This window comes from Excalfactoria chinensis, chromosome 4, assembly GCF_039878825.1.
Source record: "Excalfactoria chinensis isolate bCotChi1 chromosome 4, bCotChi1.hap2, whole genome shotgun sequence".
In the NCBI taxonomy this organism is placed as follows: domain Eukaryota; kingdom Metazoa; phylum Chordata; class Aves; order Galliformes; family Phasianidae; genus Excalfactoria; species Excalfactoria chinensis.
In genome coordinates, this window is record NC_092828.1 from 78,816,645 (window position 1) to 78,844,093 (window position 27,449).

General features: G+C 35.3%; 1 long non-coding RNA gene across 1 annotated transcript; it reads right to left on the reverse strand.

The window, feature by feature from the left end:
* Positions 1 to 9,326: 9,326 nt before the first annotated feature.
* On the reverse strand, positions 9,327 to 11,096 carry LOC140252258 (uncharacterized). The gene is made up of 3 exons (XR_011903596.1): positions 11,030 to 11,096; positions 9,852 to 9,964; positions 9,327 to 9,462 (listed from the first exon to the last, which is right to left on the reverse strand). It is a non-coding gene; the product is annotated as an uncharacterized lncRNA (long non-coding RNA).
* Positions 11,097 to 27,449: the final 16,353 nt, after the last annotated feature.

Sequence of the window (27,449 nt, forward strand, 5' to 3'; positions counted from 1 at the left end):
CCTGCTATTATCAGCCATTTCGAAGAGTTTACTCCCCTCCTGATTATAGGTTCCCTTCAGGTACTGAAAGGCTGCAATGAGGTTACCCCACAGCCTTCTTCCCTCCACACTGAACAAGCACAGCTCCCTCAGCCTGTCTTCATAGGGGAGGTGCTCCAAGCCCCTGATCATCTTTGTGGCCCTCCTCTGGACCCCTACCAACAGCTCTATGTCTTTAATACAACTTTCTCTCCAGGACATATCTAAAACCATTTTAAAATAGTCAGGTTTTCTCTAAAGTGAAAATTCAGAAAGCAGATGTTCTTAGTTATATATCTACATCATGCCATTCCTTCAGAGCTATTCAAACATATACGAAATTGTGGAACTTTAGAAGTCAATGACCAAAATTAATTTTACATCTCAAGCTTCACACATACTTTTCTTTGCTTGCTCTATACTTTGCGTAAAATTGGACACTCTCTCAAAGAAATTATATCTTTTGGTGTTATGCAGTGTTTAGCCAGATGGATATATACTTTTTCATTATATTCTGAACATGTCCCATGATATTTAATGCTGAAACATCAGCATTATCTACTAACTAATGCAGTATCCATGCACAAAGAGAGAAAGGGGTAAGTAGTATAAAATTATTCTGTTTAAGTAGGGAAATTAGTTTTAGTTTCCAACAGAATTCCTTTGATTTATACAGTTCTACTCAAAAGTAAAGAAAAAGAAATGTAACTGGCATTTAGATTCATACTTGAGGGCACTGTGTTAACTGTCACTGAGATTAATACAAACTGCAGAAGGCATCGTGGTGGCAGTTATATTTATGTAGTACACTTAATGAAGATATACACCATGTTTAAATTCTCCTGGTCATTGCCTCTCTTCTTCCTCTCTTGAATTTCCAAAGGTAGGGTTTCCAAAATATTTGGAAATGAGCCATCATTCAGGAAACAACAACAAAAAAAAGTAATGAACTATTGACTTTTTACCCACTCTAAATATTTACTCTGTTTTCCAGACTGTTAGACTCTGCAGCCTGAGCTTATGTACCCACTGTTCCAATCTGTATTCTAACTCCTTTGTATTCTTTGCAAGGAATATTGCAAAAATCCTCACAGATTAAGCTAAGCAAGACTCTGTACCAAACTGTAAGGCATCTGACTGCAGCAAAAAGGACTCTACCCCACAGCTCATCATTTGCTGCAGATCATTGGTGTCACTGGGCAGAGTTCTGCTGAGATACATGAAAATACATGCTAAAGATATTACACCAAGATACTGGAAGTAACACATCATCCATAAATACTCATTTTAAAGTATCTAAGTATTTCTAAGAATCGAGAAACATGAAATAATTCTTTGTCTATTGAGTTCAGCATACAAGAAAAAGTTAATGCAGTAAATGAAAAAGTTTAATGTACAACGTGCCTGTACGCATGCCACAAGTATAAAAAAAAGCAGCAGACCTCAGCATGCTAGGTACTATAACATTCCTAATTACTGAGCATTTATGAATATCTGAAATTATTTTCAAACTGTAACCACTGCTTCAGGTTCTCTGCAATTTCAGACAGATGCTGCAGGTGATGTGATTTTAATGCATTAAATATCACACTAAATTTTCTAATATTTATATATAATACTTGATTGGCTTGTCTAAGCTGTGGGGTTTGTTTGTTTACTTACAAACAGAAACGTCATTTTGAAGCCTAATAAATAGCACTGAATTTGGGGTGCTTAATCATATTTAAAAATTCCCCAGTGCCAAATTATCACACGATTAATTCATAAAACACTTCAGAAGTTCTAGAAAAGAAATTACTAATTATTAGTTTTTATTAATAAAATTATTAATCGGTGGTTGAACAAACCTAAAAGAGAAACAGAGCAAAAGAGACTCCATTCCTCAAAGATCTTCCATGTTTCACTATTTACCTTCTAGTTTCAGTTTTCTACTCCTGTTTCTCTACTCATCTAAGATAAGGACATTAATTATTGAATTTTCCTGAAATTAATTCCTTTTCTTTATATATGTATATATATATATAAATATATATATATATAAATTATTTATTTTTCCCCAGGGTGGGGTGGGGGGAAGAAATCATACCCTTTTTTCTCACTTATTCTATTGCCATAACTTCAGAGCTGGCAAGGAGAGTCTATCAGCTAAAACATTCATTATCTACCAAACTCAGCAATATACAAGAGTAATTAATTCCCTGCTGAATGCTGTAAGTAGGAGGAGAACATATGGAGTAAGTATCTCTTATTTCAAATATTGATCCACTCATCAAGCTTAACTGTGAGTAAATAGTCATGCACTATCTGTAATCATTATCCGTAGATCAGCTGTAATTCTTCAAGAAAATACAAGACATTCTCTTATTTTTATAAGGTAAGAGTGTAATCAGACATGAAAATTTGACTCTATTAAGTAAAAATACATTATCTTTAAACAACCAAAAGATGAGTACTGTGCATCCCAAGCCCAGTAGTGATTCCAAAGTTAGCAAGGCCTTACCTATGCAGAAGTTCTGGCAGTTACTTCTACCACTACTTTTTTACCCTAAGAGTCCTTCATTATTTGTCCTTGCTGTTTCTCTCAATGCAAGATTTAAAACACACAAACAGAAAAAACAAACTTGTATGAGCTGGAATACTTGGCTTTTTTTTAAAGGAGAAGCAAAATCATCTGGATGTGGTTGTTTTCAGATAAAGTGGGATCAAATGAACTGGTTAGAATGCACTTCAAGTAATATGCTTCATTCTGACAAATAATTCATGTCCTGTATTCAAGAGGAATGATGCACACCAAGGCATGCATGTAGCCTTCATATAAGTGGAAGGGATGCATGAAACAGTAAAGATACCAAGCTGTGTAGTCTTTGTTATCAAAGAAGGCTCAGTATGATGAACAGCTTTACTTCCATCCAGAACACTGCAAATGACTGTAACATATCTTTGAAGATGATACAAAAATAACACTCTTGTATTTTTAATTTTTCCCTTAAGAAATTAGTGAACTTCTATAAATGACAAATAGTGCCTAACAATGAACAACCAGAGATGAACAGCCAGCTGGCTTATTGATATTCAAAGCCAAGTCAAAGTACAGCTTAATAACAAAGGGAAACTAATACACAGTATAAGCATGACACGTGGGTTTGACTGGTAAAATACACATCAGAGAATACTCAGGATTCAAAAAGGAACTGTTTCATTAGCAGTTTCAAAAGGACTGACCATTTGCGTACTGAACAAACGATTGAGCTATCTGTGTTCTGATCAAAAGCATTTGGATCTGAACAGTCAGGGATTATGCATTATGTATCAGCCGATTATACATTAATGCACAAGCCTGAGTCAGAAACACTCACTGTTCACTCACAAACTAGGTTTCCTTAGTCAGTGAAGTTCAGAGATCTTTTACTGTAATTGCCATAGCCACGAGTTTGTTGGATAGACAGCTCTTACGTAAAACCAGATCCTTTCTAATTAAGGCTATGGGGTCAAAGGAAATATTAGCAAAATGTAGTTTTAGGATTAGTTAGTATGTAGAGATTTAGCTGTAGCTAGAGCTTTGATTTATTTATTTCCACTCAGTATACATTTTCTGTAATAGTACAGATACCAGAGGAGAACAGCCCAACAAGCACCAAAAAATTATTCTCTTCATTTCAGCTGAATCATTTCCAATTCATTTTAGTAGCACCGTGAGTGAAGTCTCAATACCTGTGCAAGTTGCTTCCGAAACCTTATTTGCCTCGTGGTTCTTTTAAGACCTGAGGTCAATACCGAGAATTAGCTTCGTATTTGTAGGGTTTGAAATGTACATGTACAACTGGTGCAATCAAGATGCAATTTCCTACAAAGCACTGCAAACACATAATGAGGTTCTCAGGGATGTGAAGATTCAACTGTCAGTTCAAAGCATTCATTTCCTAGCTATTCCATTCATCAGGAAAAAACAAACAAACAAAACCAAACAACATTTGGAACAATGCTTGTAAGCTCAACAATAAAGTATTCTGAGGGATCTGAGCAAAAGCAGCAACAAAGAAACCATCTAAAGAAGAATTTGTGTCACTTGCAGCGATGGTACAGAAATGTAGATCTCCAACAAATATAATTTTACTTCCATAATTAACATCAGATAACTCCATACAGCTTAATATCATTATATTTCAAAGCACTTTCTAGCATCTACTATCATTAACCATTAAAAACACAAACCTAAATGTCAATTATTAGTGGCTATCATGTTTATGCAAGACAATGAGATTTCTTACAAACAGTACTTGTGTCTACATCTCTACTAGTTAATTATGCCATTCCCAATGCCACAAAATATGGCCCTACATGCTATTAAAATAATCAAGGGAATGTTCCTTGCCTAGGTCAATTTTCACTCTCCCAAATAATTCACAAGTCAGGGCTAGGAGCAGGAGCCTTCCAGTGACAACTCTCAAAAGGCTGGTCCCATACAGCCACCCTGTTTTGGCAGGTAGAAGACTTCATTAGCACCAGGTTACCTTTGCCAGTTGGCCTCAGTGACTGGGAATGTACCCAAGCATGTTTAATTTACACTAGTGTCAATGTAGTCTGATAGGCCAAGAATTAATTAAACAATTTGGGCCTTTCATACATTCTTGTACCTCACTAGCATTTAAAGTGGTGGGTAGAAAAACAATATATTCATATTGTAGACATTTCAAACTCTGGGAAACATTAAAACTCAAAAATGTGTTATGCATCATCTCAGTATTAACTAAGAAAAAAAAAGATGTAACATTTTATGTTTTTAAACATACATTACTTATCCTATAAAGCATTTGGTTTTGGTTAAAGGGCAATTTAGTCACTACTGCCAATCAGATCTACTGCACTCACCACTTCAAAATGAATTGTTAGAAACAATGTTAAATGCTATTAAAACTGCAACATGCTAATTATAGCTTTTCCTCTTGTGATGCTTTAGAATTTTACAGTGGAAAAATAAACAAATACCTCTCCACTTTGCACATATTGAAAATACCTAGAAATTAAAGTGTTCTGAAGAAAGGTATTGCAGATCATTGCATTGTTCTGTTGTAACTTCTAGAACTGTGAAGAAAAAACTGTCAGAGAAGCTACAAGAACTCGCATCTGTGATTACAAAATTTATCAAACTTTATTTAATGTGAATGGGGAGGTATTTGTTTTTGCTTGAGAGAACCCAACCCAGCACCTCATACCTTTCACATCTCAGGCAACAGGCTACAGGATGTGAGAGCTTCAGGACACATGTGGTCTCATTCTATGTTATAGAAATCAAAACAGATGTACCAGATACCTGTTACTATATAACTTAACTGATTAAATAACTCACTGGGAAACAGGAATACTACTGCCTAATTTTATCATGAGCCGAAAATAATTCCCTAATTTTCTGAGCACTCTTACAACTGAACTATTAGATAAGAGTATCTTCTTCTGATTGGCAGCTTTCTGAATATAGTCGTTTATCTCTTGTGATTTCTTACAAGTTATCAAAGATATAACAATCCATTACATGGCCAAGGAAATATTTGCTAATGGAAAAAAAAAAAAAAAAAGTATTATCATAGAATCATAGAATTACTCAGGTTGGAAAAGACTTTGAAGATCATCAAGTCCAACCACAGCCTAACCAGTAGCCTATCTCTTTAAAAAAACAAACAAACAAAAAAACCACAACAACAACAACCCTCTGCTAAATCATATCCCTGAGTACCACATCCAAACGGCTCTTAAACTCATACAGGGATGGCGATTCAACCACCTCCCTGGGGAGCCCATTCCAGTACCTAACCACCCTTCTGTAAAGAAGTTCTTCCTAATATCCAACCTAAACTTGCCCTGGCGCAACTTGAGGCCATTTCCCCTCGTCCTGTCACATGTCACTAGTGAGAAGAGACCTGCCCCACTCTCACTGTAAGAACCTTTCAGGTACTGGAAGAGTGCGATAAGGTCTCCACTCAGCCTCCTCTTCCTCAGACTAAACAGCCCCAGCTTCCTTAGCCTCTCCTCATAGGGCTGATTCTCCAAGCCCTTCACGAGCCTCTTTGCCCTTCTCTGGACCTGCTCCAGTACCTCCATGTCTTTCTTGTGCTGAGGTGCCCAAAACTGGACACAGTACTCGAGGTGAGGCCTCACCAATGCCGAGTACAGGGGCAGGATGACTTCCTTAGTCCTGCTCACTACACCATTCTTGATACAAGCCAGGATGTTGAAACTCATTCTGTTAACCTTGGCCCATCGATCAAGTCTATCTAGGTCCAATTGAAACAAATCAGGAAACAAAACTTACTGAAAAATAAGTTGACTTTGACCCTGTCAGTTTTCCTTCCCATTTCTAGATTCAGGTAGAGAATTTAAGTACTGACACAGATAGGAGAAATGCTAAGATATTTCTGAAAATCTGCTTTTACCTCAAAAAAGAAAAATGTATACCGTAACCATGTGATTGTCACAGATTGTGAATTACACAAATTATTTCTTTTTTAAAAACAAAAGAGAATTATTTTGACTTTTAGGTTTCCATCTAGCTGAACACACTATCAGGGATTTACAGATCAGCCACTTTCTTTTTTGTGGTGCATTGGTATCTTGCATTGAATAAATGGCATCAATAGCAAAGTATGTCTTGAAGATAGGGAGAGTGGGGAGAAGCTACTACCCATTTTTAAAATATGCAAGAAGCCAAAGTACTCCAGGTAGTATGAAAAGTAAGTAAAAATGTATCTTGTTTGGATTTAAAGTGATGTACTAAGAACAAGGACACTTTTTAAAAATAATCTGAAGTGATAAAAAAATTAAACCTTTTTTTAAAAGGGTAATAAAGGCATAAGCTAGGTTTTAAAGGAAGTGAATCTTCGACGGTAACTTCCACCTCTGGAACACCAAAATCAGAAGCCCCAATTGTATCAAAAACATCAGGAACTGCAAGGGATTGATTTTTCTTGTTTCATTTCCAGATTCACTTTTATTCTGTAGCATTCATCCCCAACATAACTCCTGCTAATGTGTGGTGGTGAACTGAATGAATTCATATCACCTACTTCGAATTAAATATTAATTCTTTGTGAGTATACTGTACATGTGAGTACAGTCTATATAGCAGAACAGAACATCTGCTTTTCTGAACTCTTTTCCAACCTCCTTGTTAATAAGATCATCAATTTATTTAACACATTTTGATGCTTAAGTAGCATTTCTTTTAGACAGTTCTAATGAACTCAGTCAGCAAAGACTTATTTTCTGAGACCTAAGGAAAGTATAGTCCAGATTTAAACATACAATAGGACTTCAAGATGCTACTTAATAGTACATTACAGATAATTGATTGTACCTGTAAACCTGAAAAAACAGTATATAATTAATGTGAACAGAGTGGTTGGTGGAGGAAAAAAAAAAAAAAAAAAAAAAAGATTTTTCACTTAACTACAGTATTTTATATAAAAAAAATTAAAAATATATATATACTAAAACAGATGAATTCATTTCATATTATACTTCAACACAGAATTGATACCTACAAAGGATTAAGGAATAAAATATACTTCCCTAGCTCTCTACAGAAAATCATGAATAATTATTGCAGGTAATATTGTAACACACATTCCACAACTTCTCAAATGAAAAGCAGACAAAACATGGTACTTAAGTAGTAGGAAGAGGTGCCTTCTCTCCTTAAACTTTCCCAAAGCAGCTATGGCAAATTTCATAAGTAAATCTGATGTTTATGTATACTAATGGTGCTTGATCTCATTTACAAATGGGTATTTAAGAAAAGCTGGTTTCAAAGGTCCTTTTTTTCCAAGACTTTCTTTCAAACAACTACATTACAGAGAGTTTAAAGCCGTAGAAGTTATTCTTCTTCCTTACAAAGAACCACTATATAGTAAGTGTGGTGAAGTAAATCCTGTCCAGTTCGTATAGCGATATATTAAAAGATGAACTGAAAATCATTCCCAATAGAATTTACTTTCTCATAGTAAACCAGACATGGGGCAGATATGTCTTTGCCTAACTTTAACACACAGCATTTTCATGAAAATCAGCAAGATGAGATAAAGTCCAGTTTTCTTAACAATCTTTTGTTTTTCTTAGAGTTACACTTCAAGTTTGCTATATTTGTTGGATCATTCAAATAAAAATACAAGATTTTTTATTTTATTTTTACAGTGAGGATAGGAGTGACTTGTCCTCAGTTACCTATCCAACTGTAACACACCATTATGAGTACGACAGTAAATTATGCCAAAGGCAAGACACAAATGTAAAATGCCATTAATTATCAACATATAACTCAGGTGAGATGCTATTTTCTCAGGTATGTTCTTTTTCTAGCATGAACCACTTTGGAAGTAGCTGAAGTAACACTGAAAATTCTAGATATTTCAGAATTACAAAAAAAAAAAAAAAATCCAAATGGATGCTTTCTAGTGTAGTTACTATAGTAACTGAGAGAGTGGGAAATTAATTCTAGCTCTCTAACAAGAATCAAGAATAACCACTTCCCATTACATATGCATAACGATAAAACTATGTTAGCTCATATAAAATAATAATTATGAAAATTATTTTTTCATGAAGTGGATTTTTATTTTTAAATGAGATCTTGAACAAGTAAGCAGAACCAAAACTGCAGAAATACTCTGCACAGTGAGCTAGTTATGGTATCAAAAACTTCATCAAACTCTTTGATCTAATACAGAATGAATATTTTTGGCAGTACCTTTCCTTTTTTTTGCTTTCTTCTGTGCCTACAAATTTTAACAAATTTGAAGTGTAGATGATCTATAATTTTCAACTTATGGCTGCACACTTTTTACACTTCCAAAAAAACTGAGTAAGCAAGAAATGCATCATCTCACTCTCAACTGCCAAATACTTTGTCAAGTAACAGTTAAGGGCACAGGGTTCTACCACACAGATTTACAACGCCTTTGTAGGTTACAGTCAGTAAACTTTGTATAGCGTGGAAAGTCTTATGCAAATCTTCTGCATTTTATTTTCCCTTCATTTTTACTTAGCTGCCTCAGTGCTTTTCCTCTGAAGCAAAAACAAACAAAAAAGCATCCACATATACTCTGCAAATATTTGCAGCTTAATTGCTTTCATCTGGGGATTTCTTATTGTTAAATTTAATAGACACTAGGGTGTTCTCTTCTGAGACCTTTAACATGTCTCAGGCCTCAGAGAGCCATGAAGAAAAACAGAACTTACAGAGGGAAAGTCAATGGTCCACTGACTAAGGAAAATCATACACCAGCTAAAGAACATCTTTAATAATACACCATGGTCTTTGGGGCCTGAAGGGCCAGGGTTAACATTACTAAATTAATACCTTTAGACTTGCCATGATTATAAAATTATGTCCAGAGTAAACGATGTAATGCGATGGAAAGTGGAGCAATGACAGCACAGCAGCAAAGTCCTAACCTGCAACAAGTGAGGATCTGCTCAAATGCAACAACCATAGACAGAGAAATAAAAGTGTTGCTTACTCAAAATATATTCTTTTAAATGTTGCACTGACCGCGTGATACAAATCCATATTTAAGAGGGATTTGAGTTCTATCTTCTAGAAGAAATAGGGTATGAAATATGAATTGGAGATAAAAATATATCAAACTGCAGATTGTATTCTGTTTAAGCATAACTTTTATAGAAATGGTTTCTAATTTTGGAAGAACAATAATTACAGGAGACAGAAAACTTGAAATCAGTTGTACATTAACCACGTTAATGAGAGTACTGTTCTCATATACAAATCAAATAGATGTAAGCGTTGATTTTAAGAGAACTGCCATCTACTGAATTACACTAACCTCTTTTTGAAGGAGATGGGTTGCTTTGCAAAACTATCCATATAAATGGCAAATTTGCCTGCTTCATTGTTTGCTGTCTGCTGCAGCCTGATGAGGTAGAACAGCTGTTGGTCCTAAAGCAAGTAGAAGATACAGGTGTTATAACCAGTCTGCTTTTGAACAAGAATGTGTTTAATGAGAATTATCTAACATTCAGAAATCTTTTACTGAACACATCACTGTAAGAAACATTTTTCAGGTTCCTTCTCTGAAAATCTTAACCTTTGCATAAATATTGACCCCACTTTGAGTCAACACTTAGCTCTCTTAGAGGTGTGTTGTCTCTATCTCCAGATGCAAAAAGAGCTTTAGGAAATGATGTTTAATACCTGTTCCTTTCACTTTTATCTGAATGCCTTGATCCCATCACATGCAAAGTGATCCTAGCTGCTACCTGTAGGATTTCATAGCACAGCTCCACAATAGGAAGGTTGCATTATGGTGCATGAAAAACTTTTGAATGCGTTGCTTAGATTCAATGAAACAACTAAAAAAATATTTCTTCTCTTAACTAAGGCAATCAGACACTTTCATCTTTTTAATGGTATCTAAGCTTTTTCTATTGATGCAAACATACGTCAGGGCTCTCTGTCAGGTTTCACTCACAATAATCTGAAGTTTAGCACATATTTTGGCTTTCTAGATTCTTAGTCTACCCCAAACTAATAAACAAATATTGAAAAATCCTTGAGAAACTGTTCTTCTCAGATTACCAGTCTGATTTTTAAGAAGGGTAGAAAGAATGACTTTGGGAACTACTGACCCGTCAGCCTCACCTCTGTTTTAGGGAAGATGGTAAAGCAGATCCCGCTGGAAGCTGTGCTAAGACATGTGGAAGATAGGGAGCTGACACTGAACAACCACCAAGGTTTCACTAAGGGCAAATCCTGCACGATCAACCCAGTAGCCTATCATGGTGTCACTGCATCAGTGGACAAGGGAAGAGCCTCTGAGGTCATCTATCCTGGCTTCAGTTAGACCCCTGACACATCCCCCCACAATACTCTTCTCTCCAAATTAGACAGATATGAATTTTATGGGGTGTACAGTTGTAATTATACAAAGGTAAAGTAGATGGATAACCAGAAATTACATAGGAAAGACTCACTAACATTGAGGCACACAGTCAAGATACTCACCAATGTTAAGGCTTGCTGTAAAAACTCCACACAGGAGCAACCTCCAGAAAGAGATGTTGCCTTAGTGGTGGTCAGCCCTTAAATGGTTATCTAGAAGAGGTGGAATCAAGCTCCACCCTCTCCTTCACCTGTGAATTACCTTCACCTGTACTCCCACAACTGACCCATCACTTGCCTCAGGTGGCAACCCCCACTATCAATACAAGCTGAGGCATGTAAGGATACAGCACAGTCCTTCTGAAAAGGACCTGGAGTTACTGGAAGATAGTAAGCTGGACATGAGCCAGCAATGTGCTTTCACATCCAAAAAGCCAAGAGTATCCTGGGCTGCATCAACAGAATTGTGATCAGCAGGACAAGGAAGGAGATCCTGACCCACTACTCTGCACAGGTGAGGTCTCACCTGTAGTACTGTGTCCATATATGGAGCCCTTGGTACAAGAGATGTGGACCTGTCACAAAAATGATCCAAGTGCTGGAACACCTCTCCTACAAAGACAGGCTGAGAGTGCAAAGGCTTTTCAGCCTGGAGAAGAGAAGGCTGCGGGATAGCCTGATAGCAGCTTTTCTGTACCTAAAGAGGGCTATAAGAAAGAAGGGGACAGACTCTTTAGTCTGTTATAGGACAAGGAGAAACAGTTTCAAACTAAAAGAGGGAAAATTTAGACCAGATATAAGGATAAAGGTTTTTATGATAAGGGTAGTGAAGCACTGTAACAGGTTGTGGGAGTTTTAATGGGCGCCCCATCCCTGGAGACATTCAAGGTCAGTCTGGACAGGGCTCTGAGCAGCCAAATCAAGTTGTAGACATCCTTGTTCACTGAAGGGAAATTAGACTAGATGACCTTTAAAAATCCCTTCAAACTCAAATGATTGTATGATTCTGATTTCCAAGTATATTCCATCAACTGACAAACTAGTTTTGAAATCCTATCCATAGAAAATATAGTGATTTCTTTTTCTACTCCTGTAATAAACTTTTCTGCCTGGAATAAAAACTACATCTACTAATGAATGAATCATGTTTGCTCTGTTGAAATAATAATAATAATAAAATTTGGGTCCTTTGAGACAAAGAGTTGGCTTTTGTCTTAGTTGAAAGCATTTAAAAGGTTAATACAAGAACCAACAAGTAATACAAGAAGAAAACATAGATATGGAATGAGGAGGTGTTTCACATGATAGAAAGAAGCAGATGGAAAGCTGATGAGGCAAAGAAAAGCCAACCTGGGACTGTATCAAGCCATCCAGGTGGCAAAAAGAAAAAAAAAATAAAATATACTAGATCTTAATTCTTAATATTGAGGAATTCTTGAGATTTTACTATCTCTGATTTTCCCTAAAGATGAAAAATAATAATAATAATAAAAAAAAGGCACTAACTGTTACACTGTTTTTTATCAATATCACACAGAGTTACTTAGATTGGGTAACAGTTCACCTCATGGCTACTCGTAAGTTCACACAGTGCAGGAAAGCGTGCAATAAAACTGACATGCAAAAAGGTATGTCTCTACACATGCATCAAAGGTGTAAGAGTGACATTTGAAAGGATATGAAAAAGAGGGAATGATTAGGAAAAAATACAGAAAAGACATCAGCTTACAATTTGATCTATGGAGAAACTATGCAAAGGCAAGATAAAAGTTTAACTCACACATTGTGTGAAAACCTCTAATTCTGACTTCAGTCAGTAAGTGCTGAAAGTGTCAAGGTGCTTTGCAACACTGAACATTAAAAGAAGAGCGGAGCAAAATTGGAATCACTACTATCAACTCTTTGATATCTAGTCACAGTCTTCCTACTGCTACACTATAAAATTGTTTCTGTTTAGGTTTACTTCTAAAGCACCAGGGAGCCAAATCCTTTTCTTGCATTTTTCTTTTCTCATTTTCCTTTTCTTCTTCCTAATTCAGCATGAATTAGGAAAATTTCCCTGGGAAATACATCTCCTGGGGAATACATATTCACTAGTATTTTAACCGCAATGCCAGCATAGTGGAAACAGCTGCATCTCAGTTCACCCTTGAGAATTGTGTTGTCTTTTCTTCTAAGAGGCTGAGAAAATGCATAGAAAAATGAGTAGGAAGTACTATAGAAAGGTGCTGTTACTTCCTAACAAGAGCTACAGCCACTGTGAACACAGATCTTTAAAGTTTGAGTCAGTTCTTATGTAGAATAAACATCATTTTGCCAGTTGTCATGCATTCTAGAACCATTTACGCCCTTTATTCTGAAGCACAATCACATTTATTTTCAAGACCTGCTGTGAGAATGGGCTTGAGATGTTACTGCCACAGCTGAAATATGTTGTGGTGTTCAGCAAAGATATTTAGCATTATGCTACACATAATAAGCTTCACCACTCATCTTACAATTAGTCATGTTGACACATTTTTATAAATTAAACCTAGCAATCACTTTCACATAAGACATTTTCCCTGAAGAAGGAGTCCTTTGGATTTGCAGGAAGCATTGAAAGTCAGGCATTTACTACAATTGAAAGCAATTTCTGTTATGGAAAAGAGAAACATGCCTTTTGTTCATGCCAAAAGGAAAATGAAATGTGAATCAAATTTATGATGGCAACAACAAAAACATCATTTTCTACAAGTGAAGAGACATTTCACATAGCCTAACACTTCTTCTGGGCTAATTGTTAAGTTCTATATATCATAGTATAACCAGAGATAAAACAAAGCAAAACAAATTCCACTAATGAGTATGGCCCAAATTCTCAGAGGGCATAAACGAGCTTAGTTACATTAAATACAAGAGCACAGTCATAGCAGCTATTTCAGATACACATTTGGCATTGCTAAGCCTGAAAGTGAACTAAAAGGAAACAGAACAATACTTCTTCCATTCAAGTTAGCTTTGATTGATGGATTTCTGATTAATTTCTATTAAATTTAAAACATTGTGCTAGGTACAATTATTGCTGGTACCTTTTTGAGCAAATACTTCCCGCATTTATATATTTACATATGCAGTCTGACAAAAATTGCAGATTACTACCGAACACTTTATTATATGTTATAGAACCTTTGTGGAGAAAACCCAGCTCCTGCAATCTGAAAGCATTTTCAATACACAATCACATACCTGAAGATCTTTGATTTTTGAAGGTCAGTACAAAGTTTTCACTGTTTTACTCATAAGGCCTCCCACACAAATAAAGTTCTATTTGTCAGGAATGCAAAAAGGTGCTTTATTCACATTTCCCAGAGGACTCTTTGGGGGCCTCTGTAGCTGAAGGCTGGCTGTCTTCCAGTCCCACATACCACACATAAATTCTCACAGACACTTACATCCCTCCAGCATCTGATAATGATCAGTCCGTCATCATCATCAACTGTTTTTGTTATTCCATCCTGACTTTTGCTTTACTCCAAGAGCTCCACAGAGATCAGTGAAGAAATCTGCTCATCAGCATGAAGAATTTTATACATGTTACAAAATGAGTAGTGTAACACTGACAGTATGAGTTGTCATATAACTTCAGTTTACAGTAAATTTGCATTACAATCTGTTTAAGGACATTAAAGACAGCAATGCATTCAGGTTTGACTGAGTGTCACCTGGTTTTAAATTTTCTTGTAATACTTGCAAATGTCTGTTATTAACCTCCAGTCTTTTGTTCTAAACATTACATCCCATCCTGGAATGATGGATTCTACTCTACAGACAGCACTGCTAGCCAGTTTTCTAAGTAAGTCTATCAACACATTAAAGTATATTTAAACAGCCCGGAGTGTGACAAACTAAACAAAATGATCAAAGAACTTCAAAGTGTCACAGCACCTCACAAGGCAGATCTGTGCAAAGGTATGAATTTTTACTTTGCAAATATTTGCAAGTAAAAAAAGATTTCCATGAATTTGTCAAAAGGCAACTGTCTCCCAGTAAATACAATCTTTCATTGTGACAGCAGTAAAAATACAGTGGTATAAGTGCACTAAGTTTTACATATCTAGTAAAAATGAATGAGATCATTCAGAAAAAATCACAATAAAATAACTACCAGAAGAAAAGAGAATTTTATGGAAGTTTGTACTCTCTTCATAGTACTACTCTTCAAAGTACTTTATTTAATTTTAATTAAGCTACTGTTGCTTCAAAATAACACTGACTATTAAAAGTCATAAGAGCAGTTAAAGCCTCTCAATAAAAACAGTAAAAGGAACAGATTTCTCCCTCCAGGAGTTACAGTGATAGCATATCCAGGATGGCTTCTTATTCTCATGCTCTGTGCCTACAGTGCATTCTTCTTCACAAAGAACATCAAACACAATGCCATTGAAAAGAGTAAAATATGCACTTCAAAAATGTTGAGGATATGAAGTGGTTTCTTAGATTTCAGCATGTCCAGAAACATATAGCTTATAATTTGGATGTTTTTGTGTATGGTTTTCTATATATCATTCCCAGACAAAAGCATTAAGTTACTAGACCTTGAAATCAGGAGGAGCATTGGGACAGAGATGGTAAATGATGCCAAGCCAAAGGAAGGCTTGCAATAACTAGCCCAAGATTAAGTTGAAAGAACAGCATTCTCTGAAAAGCTCCATTTGGCCACACTGGGCCAAGTCCCAGGAACATTCCTTTTCCTCTATATCCCCAGTTGAGTTTTCATGACAAAGCAGTCTGACTTCATGGGCCAGGAACTCAGAATCTGCTTTCAGTTATTGTTTTTATCCACACTGGGTGTTTATCCCTGTGAAGTCTCTACTCCTTCCTGAAGTTTTCCTCGGGGAATGTGCTGAGCCAGATGCTAGTACAGTGGAGGGATGTGGCTCTAAGCCATGACACCAGCTGGCCCCATGTGCTCCTAATGATGAAACCTGCCTGCTTACAGCTGTGTGACAAACCTTTGCAGCAAGCTTCTGTGGCCACCCTGCATGCCAGCATCATTGACCCAGCTGGAATAAATCGATACAGATCTCCATTATGCATGCTGTCTATCCTCACCTCTACAAACTATGTGAAAGAGGGATACTGCTTTAGCAATCACTGCTTACAGCTTCGTGGGAATTTGCCATGGCTGGGTCCTAAGAGATATTCTGTTAGGGTATGGAAATAAGCATCAGTTTGTACTGTATGCATGTGTATTTTTTTTTTTAATTTTTTTTTTTTTTTTTTTTTTTTTGCATTTGTACTTAGGCAACTATAATTTATCAATTTTATATTTCATATCTTTAGAAAAAGTTCTTACTATCTTTTTGCATGACTATTAAACATGCTTTGTAATGTAACTGATGGTGAAAACCTATTTCCTTATGTTAACAAATACTTTGAAACACCTTGACAGTATCTCTAGATCTAATTTCCAAACTAAACATACCATAACTGTTAAACAACTGGATCATACTCTAACTTTCTATCCTGTTATATATTTTAACCTTTTAAAACACCAAATCATATTTTAACAAGTTACTTTCGGAACTCATAGCCTAAACAAGTTCACATTATTCCATGTAAAGTAAAACAACTGAAGACATCGTGGTTCAAAGAACTGTCCTCTGGCTGTCACACACTTGGCTCAATAGAAAGTACACTTTGTTTCCTGATTGCACAAAAAAGAAAGAAATCTTTATGACACATTTACATTGTTGTTTTATATCTCATTTCTTGGTAATCCATTCCATTTTTGGTAGAAATATATTGGAAGAAAACATGCAGGAAAAAAACTCAGTTTAATGACTGACAAAAAAATACCAATAATAATGTAAAGCCTAATGGCAAATTACATACAATTCACATGAAAGATTTTGCACTTAATTTAGCCACTGAGTGTTCCTGTGCAGAGCATTAATTTACACTACAGCACTACTACTATAGTGTACTTTTCTTTCTTTCCTATCTCATCATCCCCACATGAATTAAGATAATTTACAATGGAAGAAAATAACAACAACAACCAACAACAAAAACTTGAAAAGACAGAAATAAAGTATTATTTGCAATCAATTTCAGATGTAACATACATCCTTCAAAATGCCTCCCATCAAAATCACTATTATGTTAAATTAATCACTACTGATACAATCTAGGAATCAGCTTAGTATAATGTCACATCCATTTGTGATGTGTGCCCTTTTAGCAACCTTTTCTATTTGGGTTAATGTACATTATTCTGTTTGTTTGTTTGTTTTTCCACTTCCTACATTCTCTACTTCTTCCTAGTCTTTGTTGATTTGGTTTTGTACCAAATTATCTTTTTAAACTTGAACATATTTTTATCTCTCCCAGTTCACTGCCTGTGAAGAAATTAAAAGAAATTATTTTAAACACTTTCTGAAGTACACTTTACAGACAGAATCATTTAACTCATAAGTAGGGAAATTACTTTTATCAGTTATATATAGTGCACAAAAAATAAAATTGTTGCTCAGAAATACTCCCTTATGAACTCAAACACAAGTGTTTGAGCCACCAGTACAGAAACTTTTGAGTAATGATACAGAAAGATGAACACTTAAATTTAGAGTCATTAAAAACATCACAATATTTGATGTTCAAAGATTTTCTTACGTTTGTTACCAAGAATAATTCCTTTGAATTCCACCCTGTCTTTATATATAGGTGTGCATATCTGTGTGTTCATTTCCTGCATCCCTAAAACAAATATTTTTATACTACTGTTACATGAAGATATATTGTTTCTGTAAGAGTCCAGGAGTGGAATGACTGGGGGCTTTTTCACTAACACAATCTTACCTGCATGAAAGAGCAATTTTTTTTTCCTTACATTTCCGTTTGAAAAGAAGTTGAACATGGATAATAAAGATGGAGAGTTTCTGACAGATTGGAAAGAACACAGAAACCAGTCCTTTCAGTCCCAGAGGTAAGTAGAACAAATTCATAGGAGATTTCAATTTGGATGTGCACTGTGAGTCATTTCCACACTGAGAGACAAATTTAATGCCAACATCAGTTGATCCATTGCTGACATCATCCCAGAATTTCAGCTGTTATCCCTTGGGGAGAGTGAATCAACCTCTAAGTTAACTTGACAATGATTTTTACTACATGAAAACAATCATTGACTAATTGTCAATACCAATTAAGATGCTCATGAATCCACATGGTAGATTTTTGGTTAATTCATTGAAGAGAAGCAAGCAGACATTAATTAAAAATTCCTCTGGCAACACATATTCCTGCCAGGGATTCTCACACTAATCAAGAAACCACTTATAAAGATCGAATTTTTTTCTATCTTTCTAGTTTTCAGTTCCTTTCCCTTTGTCACATTAAGTCCCAGTGGTCATCATTTTCACTTGCCCTCCTTTCTGTCACCCCAGCCTCTGATTTTCCACTCCAAGCTCCTCCAGTTTAACAGAAAAACCTCTCTCAAATCACCTTGCATTTAAAATGCTCTTCAGCTCTGGGAGGTGAGGATGTGGTATAAGAGCCCTATTTTTGCCTCTAAGCACAGCAGTCCTAGGGTAATTGCCAGAATTACAGTGGCTTTCAAGTTGAGTTTACAAGATCAAGCTGCTTTCAAAGCAGCATTTACTGTTTCGTAATTTAATCTAATCCCCACAGCTACTGTCATAAACTAATTGCATGTACACATATGATCCCATTATGAATGGTGCAATCCAGATGGTGTCAATCTGGGACTGCAGAGTTCCAGTGCTGTCAAACACATGCCAGGTTTACCTGCTGCACTTACATCTCTATTCCTACTTTATCACAGACATTTCCTATTCAACAGGCTGGGCAAAACAAGACGACTTAGTATTCATAATTCCCCACAGACAACACTGTCCAAAAGAAATTCCCAAGAGACTCTGTCAAGTCATTAATACCTCAAAAGTATTAGATTTTGCTTTAAATCATTCTGTTCTTACTATTATCATCACCACCACCACTACTTATTATTAATTTATCAGCACTCAGAATTGGTGTGATGAACAATAACCCAACAGTAGTGGGTCTGGAAATCCCTGCTAGACAGGGCCAACCTGAAAGAACCTGTAGTGTGTGTGGTGTATTCCCCTACGAACAGAAGGCTCTGCAAGCTAACTCACATGGCTTGTGATTGCTACTATGTCTGTCTCAGTGACTCAAGAATAACTAGCAATCTAAAATATACTTTTACAACTTCATGCAGATACGCATGTACTGCAAATCTAATTACTTTGCAAGAAAGCCACTGAAGGATGTCTCATATTAAAATTGGTGTTTACTGCTTCAATCTCTCAACAAATCTTAAAAATGAAGTAAATAAAAAAATAAACAGAACAATTCTTATATGCATTCACACTTGCCTTGTCAGTAGGAAAGATAATTTTGAAAAATTAAACTGAACTTCAGAATTTAAAATTGAAAAGGTTTAGAATTGGGAAAAAAAAGGAAATCTATACTGTAGTCCTTGAACTGAAACTGTCCCTGTTGCTAACTTGAGCATCAGTATAAACACAATCAAAAATGATCATGAATAGTCCTTTGAATAGAGAGATTCAAATGTGTATTGAAGAATACTTAAATTATATCTTTGTGAAAATAGGTGAGACCTAATATCATAAGCCAGAGCAGTGGCACAAAAGGACAGAAAGCATATGCATATACAAATAACCATAGAATCATAAAGGTTGTACTAGACTTCAAAGAACTTTAGGTCCAACCATCAACCCATGCCTACCATACCCACTAAACAATGTTCCTATTAGAGTATATGACTTTAAGGAAAAAAATGGAAATCTGTGCTTGAAGATGGTAAAAGTATTTAAATTGGTTTTAAAACAAACGGACAAAAGAATCCCAGCACTTGGGAAGTGTTAATGTAGAGGAACAGCATTCCTTGGAATGAAAACAAACAAACAAACAAAAATGTGAGGAAATTTTCACTTACATTCTAGACTCATATCAGTATTAGTTAGTGATTTGGGAAAATAGTGTTTCAAGAGTGCCACAGAAGACATCTTCTTATAAAGCACTCTATGGCTTCATGATCTATTGAATGCCATTTAGTCTGATTCTCTTGTCACTGTTTTTATTCCATCAGTTCTCAAGCAGTTCCCCTGATTTGCAACAACTTAACGTAAAATAGAGTCTACTTCTGGCAAGTAAACAAGCTAAACATTCTCTTTCTGTCTGTGCTCATGCTAGTTTTAAAGCAAACTGAAAGTCAAATGAAAGGCCACTAGCCAAACCAATGTGAACCCAATTTAGAGTTCAGCTGAATATTTACATCTCATTTTTTTTAATGATATTTATTCTGCTCTGGAAAACATTATACACAAAATGAACAGCTGATATAAATATCCTGAATTTGTGGAGATCTAAAGAGCCACATGGTTCCAAGGTTGAAACTGAGATGGTAGCTCTGCTGGAGCCAGTGGTCATATACTGCAGCACAAAGGAGCCCCATCACCTTTAATTCAATTCTAATATTAATATAGAAGCATAGATGATTTTATGATTGCTACTATTGCTCTTCATATTATTAAACAAACTGTTGAAAAATTCTGTTATTCAGCCTGTATTGCTTCACACAAAATCACTAGCAGAATTCCTTTCTGAACGTGCAAGTGGCACTTCAGTATTTCATGAAGTGTTAAATTGGCAAAACAACAAAATGAGTTCATTACTGCAGATTATTTCCAGATGGAACCATAAATGCACTGTACTTTACTGAGCGCCCATGGTACAAAACAACTGAGTTGAATACCATGACCACTTTTTGAGGAATAATGCTTCACACACTGATCATCTATTTGTGCAGGGAATAAATTAATAATTTATATTTATTTATTTATTTATTTTAAAGAATCATAGAAGGGAAAATTCCTGAGTTTCATGGATTTCTTTTTTGCTATGAAGATCAGTCTGAGCTGTCGCTCCTGCCTCTGGCTGGTGTGTCACTCCAGATCCAACCCAATCCTCACTCCTCTGCCTCAGAACAGCCAGGTAGCCTGGACCAGGAGCTGGCCTAAGCCCTTCCCACCACACCTGAGCCATGCTGCCAGCAGGCACCTCAGGGGACTACATTAAAGTCAATCCAAACCTTATATATAATAGTTTCTAAGTGGAAGGATATTTCCAGACAAACTTAAAAAGACAAGGGAATAGAATACCTAGAAATTCAAAACACTAAATTTGTATGCAAGGATAATCACTTCTAGTGATTTTTGATGTTGTCTCATGTATATGTATGTTTACCCTTTTGCTATTCTAGGTTCTATTGGTTTGTTGTTTAATTTTTTAATCTTTTTATATAGAAATCACTTCAAAATGAAGACTGGACTCTAAAAATGTGAGTAGCTTGAGAGCATATATGCTGATTTAAAAAAAAAAAAAAAAAAAAAAAGCATTTCTTATGAAAACAGATTATCATTTTAAGAAGAAAAGGAAACATATTCCTTAAAAAAAAAATCACATGAACAATTAAGTCTTCAGGATATTCAGTTGATTCTTGTACTTATCTCTGTGCTCATAACATATTCATGAGTAAATTAATATACCTATACAGTAGGGTAGAATGGTCTAGGAACCTGAGTACTTGGTTTAGAACTGTTGTCTCTACTAGGTCAACCACTTTGCTTCCATTTCCACTGAAGAAGTCTCTTAAACCATCTGCCTACATTTCTGTAGCAACAGTAATGGCAAACTTCCTCCTTCTGGATTCTGATAGAGAGAAATGATTTGCCATTTGGAAAATGCTCCAAGGAGAAACTACTAAACAGCCATTAGAATTAAACTGTGCTTTCAGAGACAATCCAGCCCTAGGGGGAATTATGGCAAAATTACTTTCCTTCCAGTATATTTGAATTAGGTCAAGTTTCTCTCTCTCTCTCTCTCCTTTTTTTTTTTTTTTTTTTTTCCTCTTTTACATCCGGTATAATGATCCCTTTCTAGTAGAGCCAGGGCACAGCTGGGAATAAAACCAAATAAAGGTGCATCAAATATCCACCAGAAGACAGAAAATTAACATCCACAATACTACGACAGTTTTACAAAAGGTGGGAAAGAAAGAAATGTTCTTCAGGCCTCTATAGCAGAGAAGTACCTGCATGGACTAAGTTCATACTCATACTTTGAGATCATAGAATTGCTCTGACACAGTTTCAGGAATTTGGCTAGAATCCTAAAATAAATATGTGACACTTGAAAAACGACACATAAAGCCCCACCAATGGAGGTTTTCAGGAACAATCAAAAAGTTCTCAATAGCAGTCCTCATCTAGGATTCCATTCCCCATGACAGGTTGGACCTGATGATTTTTTGAGATGCATTCCAGCCCATTCTGTTCTATAATGCCCTGAATTAAAACTCTCCTGCAATGTTACCTGCTGTATATTACATTCTTATACAAACAACGTTTCTATTTTGTTATCTTACACACACTTCTTTTTTTTAGAGGCAAACACTACTCTCTTGCACTATGCAAAGAAAGAGGATAAAAGTAAAGGGAGATTTTGGATACCCATCACATACTATGACAGCTTAAAATTTCCAAAAAACAAATGTATATGCCAAAGTATCAAGGAGTTGCCCTGAAAAGTGACAGCCTTGCATTCTCTCCCACCTACCAAACAATTAATATACCTATAGATGCATCTCACAGGTAGAAGTTTTATGCCATCAAAAGTTACTATATTACAACAGGATCACCAAGTTAAAAACTACTTTTCCTAGTTCAACAATTTTATTTCAATACTCTGCAACGCTTCTTATGTATTCTTCAGTTTCACAGTGGTATGTTTGAGGCAGACCACAAAGACACACCGTCTTTTTAATCAAATAGAACTTTCTGACAGGATTTAGCCTACTTGAAACCCATTCCCCAGTCTCACGTATTAAGTGAAAGTTCTCCTTATGCAGATGAAGTGCCTGCAGATACCCAAAGTGCATTAAAAGTCTTTTGTAAGTCATACTGAAATGGCTACAGAGATTCAGGTTATAGATTGACCTTCTTTTGCATGCCACTGAAAGTTATTAAAGCTGTGTCTTTTTCATAGCAGACATATCTTATCATAGAACAGTTCCTGAAATGTTTGAAATTATTTTATGCTACTTCAGATCATTCTCTAAATAAGTTGACAAGCAAGAATGCTATCTAAACTACTGTAAAGACACTGACAACCAACACAGTCTGAAGTCAGATAAAAGGGGAGCTTTTGATGGGCCTGAAATGTGTGAGCAAGGCAAAGAATAAATATGTTTCTTGTAAGTTACTTTTTTAAAGGAAAAACATATGGAGTGTATTTTATCTAGGGCCTGTCAAAATAATAGCTCAGTGATGTGAATTCAGAACATGAAAGTGTTCTATTACCAATCAACAAGAGACAAGAGATACACCAATTTTTCCTAGAAGAGTTCTCTTATCAGATGTATTTGTTTTACTTCATGAGATTGTTCTAAATCCATACCATTTACATAATATGGATGTGTACCTAACTTCTACTATTAAACTCTTGAGAAAAATTTCCATTTCCTAAGTAGTGAAGGAACGAACCTCAGTCAAGAAATGTAAGCAAAGAACGTCTGGTAGTGCACTGATTGCAGAGGCACTTACACATAATGCTGAGCAAAAGGTAAGTGAACACTTGGTTCTTATGATTGCAATAATGGTATGGGAATTATAGACACTACATACTGAAGCTACACAAGAGGAAGTCAACAATCAAAAGATACTTTTAGACCTGCCAGCTGATAGCATGACTGAAATATTTCAGAATTAGCTTACATTTTTTTTACTTCCATCTCTAAATATGTGATTATGACTTAGTTTTCAGTCCAGAAGTGGTGTTTTTTTTTTCCCCAAATCTTTTATTCACTTTACATTTTTACAGCTGAAGTATTTTAGCAAAGTATCAACAACAACCAAAGCAAAAACCATTCTTTGAAACTGTTGCTTAACAAGCTAGGTTTATGCTCCTTAAATGAACACAAATGAAAATAAAAATAGGTATGCAGATTTGAATTTCTTAAAAAAAAAAAGCATCTTGTCATACCTTTAAGATATCTGTCCTGAAGGCACACAGTTACAGTTAATAAGAATGTTTCACTAAAATAAAGATTCTGTAAAAGAGGTAGCAGATATCAGAAAAATATAATTTTCACTCAGAGAGACTTGTGAGAAGATATTCTTTGTTCCTTATCCATGTGAAATGACAGTGTTCTAATTATAATTTACATTCAGAAGAATTCCACACATCAGAATGAACTCTTTATTTTTACAATGAAAATAATCTGAGCTTATTTTCACACTGACACTCATATATATTTTATATATGTGTATATATACATATATGTATGTATATATTTAATAGCATTTGGCTTATGCAAACATGTCCCTCCCTAGTTGAGGGTCAAAGGCAGTGATTTTCAAATAAATTTAAGCTCCAGACTTGCCCAAATATTGAATCGCATCCAGTCTGGAAGTCCAATCATTCAATGTATATTCCCAATGAAAGGATGGCAAATTAGAAAGCAATTAAATCAGAAATAACAACATGCACGATTTCAGACACATCACCTGAATGCAATGTAAAATGGTAGTGTCAAAAAGGAATAGGAATGGACATACCCTGAAAAAAGTACTGCACAATCAAGAGAGCCCTATTGTGTCTCTCAAAGCCCCACTGTCAGGAAGCTAACATTCTTTTACAATCTTTAATCCCCCTGATCAACCAACTAACCAACAAAACTAACAGAGAGGTCTTCTTCACATAAATTGGGAAGTATAACGCACAAGTTACAGCCAATTCTGCAGTGTCCACTCTTCAGATTAAGCATAAACTCCAAAACAGATGCTAATATGAAAGTTAATATAAGATAATATGAAAAAAAAAGTCAGTAGAAGGCTGAATTCATTTCAGCATTTTCCTCTGAGTTAACTAATAATTTTAACTAATTAAAGTTTAATCTAAAATACTGCATAAAATTTTGCTATATGTTTAGAGCTGGCATGTGACATGGAGTTTTAAGAAAATCTTAAGAGAGGTTTACACCATTCATCCCTTCAGCAGTCTGTTCTCAGGTTGGTAACATCTATGTTGATTTTGGTTGACATATTGCTGCAAATCTGTTTTACTTAAACCAGCTGATTTTGCGTGCTTATGTTTTTATTTATCCTTTTAAATGACTAAGATTTCTACTTCTCACGTAAGCTAAATTAAAGTAATTTCATTAAGCTAATTCCACAGTACTACATTACACTGCTGTCAGTAATTACTAACTAAAATACTACCAAGAATAGTGCAAAATGCTGAACTAAAGAATCCCAAATTTAACCCTCTACAACCGTAAATCCTTTTAAAGAATTTGGGATAGCACATGTATAACAAAGAATGTGATGCTCATAAAAATGAAATACTCTAATTCACAATATTGCAAAAATGCCTGTCAAGTATAAAAACAGCCCTGTCACCAGCAGTCCCCAGTAACACTTTCTGCTCCTAGAAGCAAACTTCATTTCAGGAATACACTTAAAACATGAATAAATGTGGAAATGTGCTGTTGTTATTCCAATACAGTAATGCAGATATGTTACAACAGCTTGAAATATATTTAAGAAACTTCAGGAATAGTGGTTAAAGTAACATGTCCTCTTTTATGACTACAATTAGAAGTGCTTGCTTTAGCCCTTTGAAAAAGAGTAGCTATAATTTGACCTCTTAACACACTGGAGTTGCTTCAGACAACAACTTCTGCAGAACTGAAAGCTAGTTTTTGTCATTTTTTACCTACTAACCAAACTTTAAATATTTTACTACAGTAATCTTCCTGTAGTTCCCCTTTTTAGCAAGAATATTATATTTTTTGAAGGATTTTCTGTTTTAGTTTGGAAAAAGATACTGGCTATACTTCAAGCTGGAGAGATGAGACAGAAGTCAAAGATAATTAGGCATGGCTGAGATTTACGGCTTGTTTTTGAAAATGTCAGACTGAATACCAAAACAAAAATATTACCATTTCAAGTGAGTTCTGTCAACTGTAGGTACCACAGAGAAAATGTTTTACAAGATAAAGTGCCAAACTATATCACATCAACATTTAATAACATACAAATAAATTTACTCATTCGTTAACACTTTCATGACACAAAACTCTACGGACAACAGTGATCTTTGTAGTCTAACATCATGTCTTATCCAGTTCAGCAGATTCTGGAAAATCTTATGGAGCTCCCATTTTCTGTACACATTTCTAAAATATATTTTTGGATGACTGGTTGCAATTAATGCATCAGAACCAAATCCTGATAATTTTGACCTGAGCATTTATAACAATGTGTTCCCTGTTTTCAATAGTATAAACATATAAGGTTGAGATCCAATGAAAAAGACCCTATACTCTTTTGCAGGGATAACAGGAAGACATTCAATTAATTTTTCAACAGATGAACACATTTAATGATACAACTATGACAAACGAGCTGAACATTTATTTTCTCAGACATAAAAATGAATGACTGAGGCAGCAGGAAAAGGTATCTATGAAAGGAAACTTAAGATATTCTAATAGTACTAATTTTAAAAGCTGCCATCAAATCTTGATGTATTATGAAAGTGTGTCTAGTGAGATAAATTATACACATGACACCGTTGAGATCAAGAATGTACCTTGATTTATAAAATAGTGCCTAATGAAAGTACCATGGCTCAACACTGAAGTGTGCTAGTAAGTTCAACTACCTACATTCCGGAAGTATGAAGATTTATTGAACTGTAAGAGATCCATTTTGTATGTAAACCCCAAAGACTTATATCTTTTAAGGATATTATCTGTTTGACTTATTGGTGCCAAAACTTACAGCGGAGACTCAAAGAGATCAGCAGCAACAGGTTCCATATTGATCTATATGTGGATATTCTACAGGCAAGTTGCTGAGTGATCCTGTAAATGCATTTTGTATTGCATACCATATTTAACATTAATGTTTGACTCCCATTCTGTCAGTATTAAATATTACACATTTTGTCAGGACCAAGATTTAAATTTGCTTTATCCTTACCACAATTTGTTCTTTTTCTTAGAGCCAGAGTCTAGAGGAATAGTTTTACTCTTCTGGGAAACTATAAATGTTGATGGGTTTTGGTGCGCAGTTTTTTTGTTTGTTCATTTTTGTTTTACAAGTAAATTACTAGCCTTTATGACTTACTATAAATCTCTAAATGACAATGTATCATATGCTCTGAATCTTTTCATTGTAAATTGATCCTAATAAGCTGCTGGTTTCTCAGCTTTTCCTCTTCTGCAAGAGTAGGGCAGATTTAATTGTCCTGGCATCTCCTTGCATAAAGATGATACAGACTGTCAAAATTTACCTCATATACCCCCATACGGGAAGGATACATATGTTAGTTCCATAGCTTTATGTAAAACTAATATTTACCATACTACCTTCATTGGTTATGTAGTGAAGCACTCTAGTAGGATTCATTCTAAAACCAAACATAA